Genomic DNA, 8466 nt, shown 5'->3' on the forward strand with positions numbered 1-8466 from the left:
TATGAACATCTGCTGCACCCTTGTTCAGGACTACTTGTTCTACCCAGTCTTTTCTCACACCCTCACCTCCTCCACAAGCCATCTTTCCATTTCCTGAACTCCTAGTTTATCTGACCTTCCCTCCCAGCACATGCATGTCTCTTCCTACTCTCTTATGGCCATCTGTGTTCTTTTATTATATCCCCCGCTGTACTTTGGTCACCCATAGGGCAGTATTCTGCGCTGAACTCACTTGAACTTCTCCTGTCCTCACTAGCAATGGGTACATAGGGGGCAATGTTTATCACAGGAATCTACAGTGCTCTGGCCCTTGGCCAACCTCCAAATTCTGAGCCAGTGTCTGTGAGCAGTTTCCACGATGATGATGATGATGTTTCGGGTGTACAGAATCATAACTCAACATCTGCATACACTGCAAAGTGACCACCACAAGTCTAGTCACCATCCGTCACCAAACAGTGGACCCCTTCACCTATTTTCCCCACCCCCCACTCCCCTTCTCCTCTGAGTTTGTTTTATTTTGTTTGTCTGTTTTGATTCCCCATATGAATGAAATCACACAGTATTTGTCTTTCTCCATCTGACTTATTTCACTTAACATAAGACCCTCAAGGTCCATCCATGTTGTTGCAAATGGCAGGATTTCATTATGTTTATGGTTGACTAGCATTCCATTGTGTGTGTGTGTGTGTGTGTGTGTGTGTGTGTATCTCACATCTTCTTAATCCATTCAGCCAACAAATAAACACTTAGGCTGTTTCCGTGTCTTGGCTATTATAAATAATGCTGCAGTGAACATGGGGGTGCAGACATCTTTTCCAATTAGTGTTTTCCTGTTCTTTGAATAAACACGCAGGAGGGGAATAGTTGGGTCATATGGGTTCTTTCTTTTCCTGATAATCCATTAGTAGTGTATAGAAACACCACTGATTTCTATATATTTATTTTATATCCTGCAACTTGACTGTTTATTAGTTCTAACAGATTTTTGGCAGAGTCTTTAGGGTTTTTTATATATATAATACCATGTCATCTGCAAATAGTGACAGTTTTATTTCTTCCTTTCTACTTTTGATGCCTTTTCTTTTTCTTTTGTTTTTTTGCCTAATTGCTGTGGCTAAGACTTATGTTGAATAAAAGTAGTGAAAGTGGGCATCCTTGTCTTGCTCCTGATCTCAGAGGAAAAACGTTCAGCTTTTCACTGTTGAGTATAATGTTAGCTGTGGGTTTATCGTATACGGTCTTCATCATGTTGAGGTATGTTCCCTCTATACTCACTTTGTTGAGAGTTTTTACCATAAACGATGTTGGATTTTGTCAAGTGCTTTTTCTGCTTCTATTGAGATGATCGTGTTGTTTTTATCCTGCTTTTTGTGAATGTGGTACATCACATTGACTGATGCGCAGATATCCAACCCTCCTTCCATCTCTGGAATATATCCCACTTCATCGTGGTGCATGACCCTCTTAATGTATTGCTGGATTCTGTTTGCTAATATTTTGTTGATAATTTTTGCATCTACGTTCATCAAGGATATTGGCCTTTCATTTTCTTCTTTTGTAGTGTTTTTGTCTGGTTTTGGTATCAGGATAACACTAGCTTTGTAAAATGTTTGGATGTTTTCCCTCCTCTTCTACTTTTTGGAAGAGTTTGAGAAGGAAATGTATTAATCTTCTTTGAATGTTTGGTAGAATTTGCCAGTGAAGCTCTCTGTCCTGGGGTGTTGTTTGTTGGGAGATTTTTTTTTATTACTGTTTCAATCTCCTTACTAGTCATCAGTCTATTTTCTATTTCTCCACAATTCGGTCTTAGAAGAGTGTATGTTTCTAGGAATTTGTCCATTTCTTCTAGTTTGTTTAATTTGTTAGCATATAATTGTAGTAGTCTCTTAGGATGTCTGTGGTATCAGCTGTAACGTCTCCTCTTTCACTTCTGCTTTATTTATGTGAGCCCCCTCTTTTTTTCTTGTTGAGTGTAGCTAAAAGTTTGTTGATTTTGCTTATCTTTTCAAAGAACCAGCTCTTAGTTTCATTGATCTTTTCTATTTTTTTTTTAGCCTCTGTTTCATTTATTTCCACTCTGAGCTTTACTATTTCCTTCTTTCTATCAGCATTTTTAAAAGCACACCTTTTTTTTTTTTAACTTTCAGATCCTCTCTTTTCCTTGAACCCAGAAATATGTCCATATACTGCACTGTATATACTGTACTGTACTGGGGATGGCTTTGAGTGACACCCATACAGACTCACCCCTCCCTTGTAATGACTAGAAAGATCCTTATCATACTTGGTTCCTCCTGCCACGGGACAGGCAGCCTCCCAGGATGCCCTCAGCCTCTTGTGAATATACACACTCCAGGGTCCACCCCATCCCTCTTCTGCAGACACGTCTGAATTCCATCTCAGGCTCATAAGCTGTTACATAATCATAAGCTGTTACATAAGTAATCACAGACAGTTACGTAAACCCTACCCAGAGCCTCTAATTCTTTGCAAAAACACAGTGTTATCAACATTTGATGGGTAGATGATTATCGCCTCCAACTTACTGACTCTAGGAATCATTTAGTTGGGCTTAAGTGCAGAACTATTTTTGAAATACAGATGGATAACCATGGAGTCTCAACTGGAGGTAAAGCTAGTGATAGTGGAAAGGACCAGTTGTAGATAAATAGACATTTTGTCAGGTGACGGAAAGGAAGGGGCCCTGGGGATGTGCCCGCAGAGAGGTCTTTTCTGTCTTTAAACAAAAATGATGTCCAGAGACTCTCATGTTTCGTGAATGATGTTGGATCCTTTCTGTGCATTATTTCTTAGCCTATGACAACTTGAGGGTAGGAACCCCACTTTAAAGAAGGGAAAATTGAGGCTCATAGAACAGAACTGATTTGCCCTGGAGCCCATTAATAGATTTTAGACTGGAACTCAGATCTGACTACAGAGCCTGTGGGGTTTCTGCTACTGCATGACTTTTCAGATATTTGACGAACTCTCCTGTGGAACAAGGAAGAGCCTTTGGAATGTGTTCAGGTAGGCTGAGCAGGGGTCAGTGGGCAACAGTACAGAGAGGCCAGCGGGGCTCGGGGGCACAGGTTGGTCCATCAGAGGTGTCAGGAGGGTCAATGAGGTTTTGTTGTAATGATCAAACATTACAGCTGGCTTGACTGGGCACTTACTACCTGCGAGGCGCATCACGCTTACTTTACTGGAGCAGAGATGCACAGGGTCAGCGGTAGGGAGGAGAGAGGTGGGCCGAGAAGGAAGGAAGGGTGGGAAAGGGCACCTGGGAGAGGCTTCAGGCCTGATGACCAGTGAGCATGACTTCACTGCCTTTCTGGATGGTTCCCCTGGGTGGACAGTACATCCAGCGCTCTGTGGGTGGACAAAGGCTGCTAACAGATTGAAAAAATCTAGGAGAATATTGTTTTCTGTCTAAAGACAAGTTTGTTTTTTTTTTGGCTGGGATTCCTTCAAATAATTCAAAGAGCTGGGACTTTGCTTTCATAAATCTAGCGTTCTTACCTGCCAAAAATCTTTGCATTTGTGAAGAGCGGCAGTGTCCTAGGACAGCCAGTGAGCAGAGTCACGGGAATAGACAAGCCTTTGCCTTTTGGGTTCGCAGGGTTTTTCTCACTTTCATCCCACCCCTGTCTTAGCCTGTACCCTCTACGCCTCGGTTACAGTCAAAGGCGTTTTGGGTTCTCTGCCACCAGCTTCCCCAGACCCCAACCTAGACCTTCAGCTGCAGAAAAGCCTTCCTGAAATCCCGGGTCCATGTCTTGCTTACGAAGCCGGCAAGGATCTTTCTTCCCAAATAGGAGCCCCCGATTTGGTATCATCACAGCCCTGGGGGCCCGCTTCACCCTTTCCATTCCTGTGCACCCTGTACCATAACCCTTCGCTCTGGTCAAGCCCATCTCCTCCACAACTGGCCCTTCCTGGCCTCTGTGCTTTGCCAAGACTCATCCCTCCCATCATAAAAGCTCCTTTCTCCCCATCAATTCAGGGCTACCAGCTCCTGCGAGACCCAGCTCACTGCCTGCAGGAAGTATTCCAAAATGGCCATTTGAGTTTTGGGTCATTGTGTTCCATGTCTTCGGGTCATTGTGTTCCGTGTCTTCGGGTCCAGAAACATCTTCAAAATGAAGAATGTCTGGTTTTCTATCAGGCTCTGGGCCAGGCCGTCAGTCACCTGCTGTGCAGAGCAGAGGCGGAAAGGGATGGGGGCAGGAGAAGGAGTATCGTACTTCTTCTTAAACAGCTTTCCAAGGAATACACTCTTTTGACGTCCACTTCTAAAGGCATGTGGGGCTGCCGTTCCTGCGGCTCTGGAGGGTTCCGGGGTGGACACTGGGCTTCGCCTCTCTCACCCAGGGTTAGCAACGAGCTTCCCATATCCGCTAAATTACTGACTGTGTGTCCATATGCTTCTATCTTCCAAAATGTGGCTACAATCAACTCCTCTCTCATTTTCTTTATGCTTATGTTCGTCTGCCTTTCTTCCCAACCCCTCTTCTGTGATCGATGGCATGTTCTGCCTTTTTTAACTAGAAGTCCCAAGTGGCTGTTTGCACTTCGCTGCTGAGTTCTTTCTGCCCTGAATGTATCTGGCCTCCCAGCTACATTCTAGACGCTGGTGGCTGTGGCTGCCTCTGTGGAAGGTACTTCTCTGGACAGACACAGACACGGTTTTTGACTGATGACCTGAGTAGCCTCTGCTGCCTTTGGTGGGTGGAGCTGGTCATGGGTGACTGAGTCCTGGGAATCACTGAATCCTCCCTGGGGAGGGCACAGTGCCCCTTCACCATTTGCCAAGCTATGGGGTCCGTCAAGTTGCATCCTCTGTCATGTCCCGGGTTTCCCACTGGGTCTGCAGGCCCCTGCTGGGAGGTGTAGACGCAGCGTCATTAAGGCAAACGCAGCCCTTGGCCCGCATGTTCTCATTTCCCAGGTGAGAGTTGAGCAGACATACAATGAAAAGAGCCTCACGGCCCTGGAGCCACCCTGACCGTTCATCCCTTGGTACCGGAGCTATGCGTGATCAGAGGCATTGCCAAGCCCCAGCCCTGTTCTGGGTCACTCCATCCCACACGCTCACATGCTAACCAGCTGGGCACCCAGGAGAGAGGCAAGGAAGAACCGACCCAGGTTGGTGGGTTGCTCCTTCCTTCCCACCTGTGTTGTTGGAGTCTCCTTCCATTGATGTGTGTATGGAGTGCCTTCTCTGTGCAAACCCCGTGTTAGCCCTGGGGTACCAGGAAATCCTGTCCTAAAGGAGTTTTAAATTGATGGAAGCCGTAACCAGGTCAACGGTACCCTTGGCATGGTGGGTGTCGTGCCAGGGTGTCCAGAGCCGTGTGTGATCCCAGACTAGGGGTCAAGCCTGGCATCCCGTGTGGGTGGTGAGTGAGGTTTAGGGAAACAAAGAAGGCAGGCAGGGGCCTGAGCTGAGCACATCACTCAAACCACCTGCACGTGGTCCCGGGTTCACATGGGCCTGGAGATCACGTAAGAGTTTGCACTAACCCTGAAGAACAGTGGAGAGCTGCCAGAAGGTTCCAAGCAGGGGAGGGATTCACATTTCGGAAAGATGTCTCTGATCACTGAGGGCAAAACGAATCGCAGGGGAGGGGTCTAGGGCGTGGCAGGAAACCCAGGTCCCAGCAGGTCCTGGCGAGAGCCTGGTGGCTTGTGAGAGGTCGTGCAGGATTTGTTAGGTCCTCAGCAAGTGGGGTCACTGGGATTTGGAGATGGATTCACTCCAGAGAATGAGGCTCAGGAACCTAGGCAGGGGTCACGTTTCTAGCTCAGGCCTCTGTGTGGTGACATTTACCAAGACAGGGAGGACTGGGGCAGTTCAGCAGGATGTGCTGCATCTTTCGTACTTAAAAAAGGCAACAGTCAAGACTAAAGATGCCCCTTCACAGAAACTCCACTCCACGAACCTGAGCAAGGGGCCGGGTCTACCCTGAGTTCATTAGCGCTTTCTCAGCACCGCCCTCTGCCCATTCATGGCCCACCTCCTCACCTTAGCCTCTAATTGGACCTTCTGATCAATGAGAAGCCAAAAAAAACCCAGCTCCTAGGGTCAAACTCCATAATATCCCCAAGCTAAGCCCCAGCTACACCTGGGGACGTCAGCTGTCACTCTGCAGCCCTTACTGCCCTGTGCTTACACACAAGCACATCCCAGGCATCACAGCAGCCTGCAAACCCACCGCGTCCCCTTTACTTCTGAGACCTGCATGCATGCTGTCCCCTCTGCCTGGACCACTCTCCCTAGCCCCGGGACCTCCCTCAAAGCCCACTGGATCCCCAGGCCTTCTGAGATCCCTTTCTAGCTGGAGGCAGAACAGGTGACTGTGGCCCTCTGTTTGATGACACACACAAAACATTCAGGTAAAAGCAAACTGACGGGCTTCCCTGGTGGCGCAGTGGTTGGGAGTCCGCCTGCCGATGCAGGGGACACGGGTTCGTGCCCCGATCCGGGAAGATCCCACATGCCGCGGAGCGGCTGGGCCCGTGAGCCATGGCCGCTGAGCCTGTGCGTCCGGAGCCTGTGCTCTGCAACGGGGGAGGCCACAGCAGTGAGAGGCCCACGTACCGCAAAAAATAATAAAAAATAAAATAAAAAATAAAAAGTGAAATGGGGACTTCCCTGGCGGTCCAGTGGTTAGGACTCCACGCTTCCACTGCAGGGGGCACAGGTTCGATTCCTGGTCGGGGAACTAAGATCCTGCATGCCGCGTGGCCAAAAAATAAATAAATAAAAAGTGAAATGAACCATAATAATATATTTCATCCAGGATATGCAAAGTATCCAGACCCCCATCTCTACACACCTCTCCTTCCACCAGCTCAAATCACGCTCTGCACCTGCTAGGACTTGCCGGGAAGGAGGGCGGGGAGCGGGGGTCTGGCTCTGAGTAGCAGCCTCTCCAAGGAAAGCAGTCAGCGCGCAAGCCCACTAAGCCACACATTCTGCAGAAAATCTGCACTTCTCTCAGGAGCCTGAAGCAGAGCGAGAAATGTCCCCATAATGAAAGTGTAGGCCGTGGTAGACATTGTCCCCGCCTACAGCACACAGAGGACTTTTTATCCAGCCACCCATTTCCAGGGTGCTTTTAGCTGACACAGAAGGCCCGTGGGCTACTGGCATCCCAGCCATCTCCTGAGGTGGCTGCCCGTGGGTGGCACAGCCAAGTCCTGGGAGGAATGCGGGGACAGAAGGGCCTGGGGAGATGGACCGGCTGGCCCTAGTGCTGGAGGCCCAAGAGTCAGCCCAGACGACTAGCGCGGAATTCCCATCCCCCTGGGTCCAGGCAACGATACCAGCTTCCAGAGTTCCACTCCCTTCCAACAGCCTGGAATTCCACATCAGGCCCTTTAAAAGCTGCTGCCGCCACTGGCTCTGCTTCCACCTTGTCCGAAGGTGTCCTCGTGCATCCCCGGGCCAAGCGCTTCTTCCCTGGCCCTCCGGACAAGCTCTGTGGGGACCACTTAACGGGCAGGCTGCCGACCAACGACAGGTTCCCAGGTCACAGAACCCTAAGAGCGAGGCTGGCGTATCGCCCGCCACCAGCTGGCCCAAGGCGTGGCTCACCTGAGCGTCGAGCAAGGTGGGCGCTCCGATGGGTGGAATGAGCCAGCTCCTCAGACAACAGGCCATCACAGGGTTTGCCTGCAGGCTTTGCTTCAGACTCACACTGAAGTGGCCACTGAGCCCTTGCAATGTGGCCAATCCAAGCTGAGATGCTGTTAGTGCAGAATACACACCAGAGGTCAAGGACTTCGTGTGCAGGAAGGGTGTAGGAGACCTCGCTGAAAATACGTATGTTGCTTCCACGTTGAAATGAGCATATTTTGCATATATTGGATTAAGTGCACTGTATTGTTATAATTAATTTCCTGTGTGTCTTTTTACTTTGGATGTGATCACTTTAAATTTTTAAATTACATAGGTGGCCTGCATTTTATTCCTCCTGGACAGCCCTGTTCTAGTGGTAGCATTTTATTTGCAAGATCACTTCCTGGGATTTAGTTCCAGGACAAGGGGTGTGAAATGAGAGTGTTCGGGCACCAGGGGCCACCACCCCCATCACTGGCCCTTTCTCCACCCTGGAGGCTGAGGCGTATAATTCAGATGAGGAACCGTCACCTAGACCCAGGCCTCTCATCACTGCCCTGTGATGTCAGCCAGGGCATCTCCAGGTGAGGGCTGAGTTATGTGATTGCTTCTTACCCTTTAGAAATGGAACATAAAGTCTAGCGCTGCACATCAGGGCCTCGTCAACACAGGGACCCCTGGGACGATGGAACAGACCTGTACCTTGATGTTGGTGGTGGATGTATGAACCTCCGCAAGTGATAAAATTACACAGAATTAAGTACATACACACATACACACCTGTATTATTTCTGACCACTGCATGTGAATCTACAATGATCTCCAAGTAAAAATGTTCA

The sequence above is a fragment of the Orcinus orca genome, chromosome 19 (assembly GCF_937001465.1).
Source record: "Orcinus orca chromosome 19, mOrcOrc1.1, whole genome shotgun sequence".
Lineage (NCBI taxonomy): Eukaryota > Metazoa > Chordata > Mammalia > Artiodactyla > Delphinidae > Orcinus > Orcinus orca.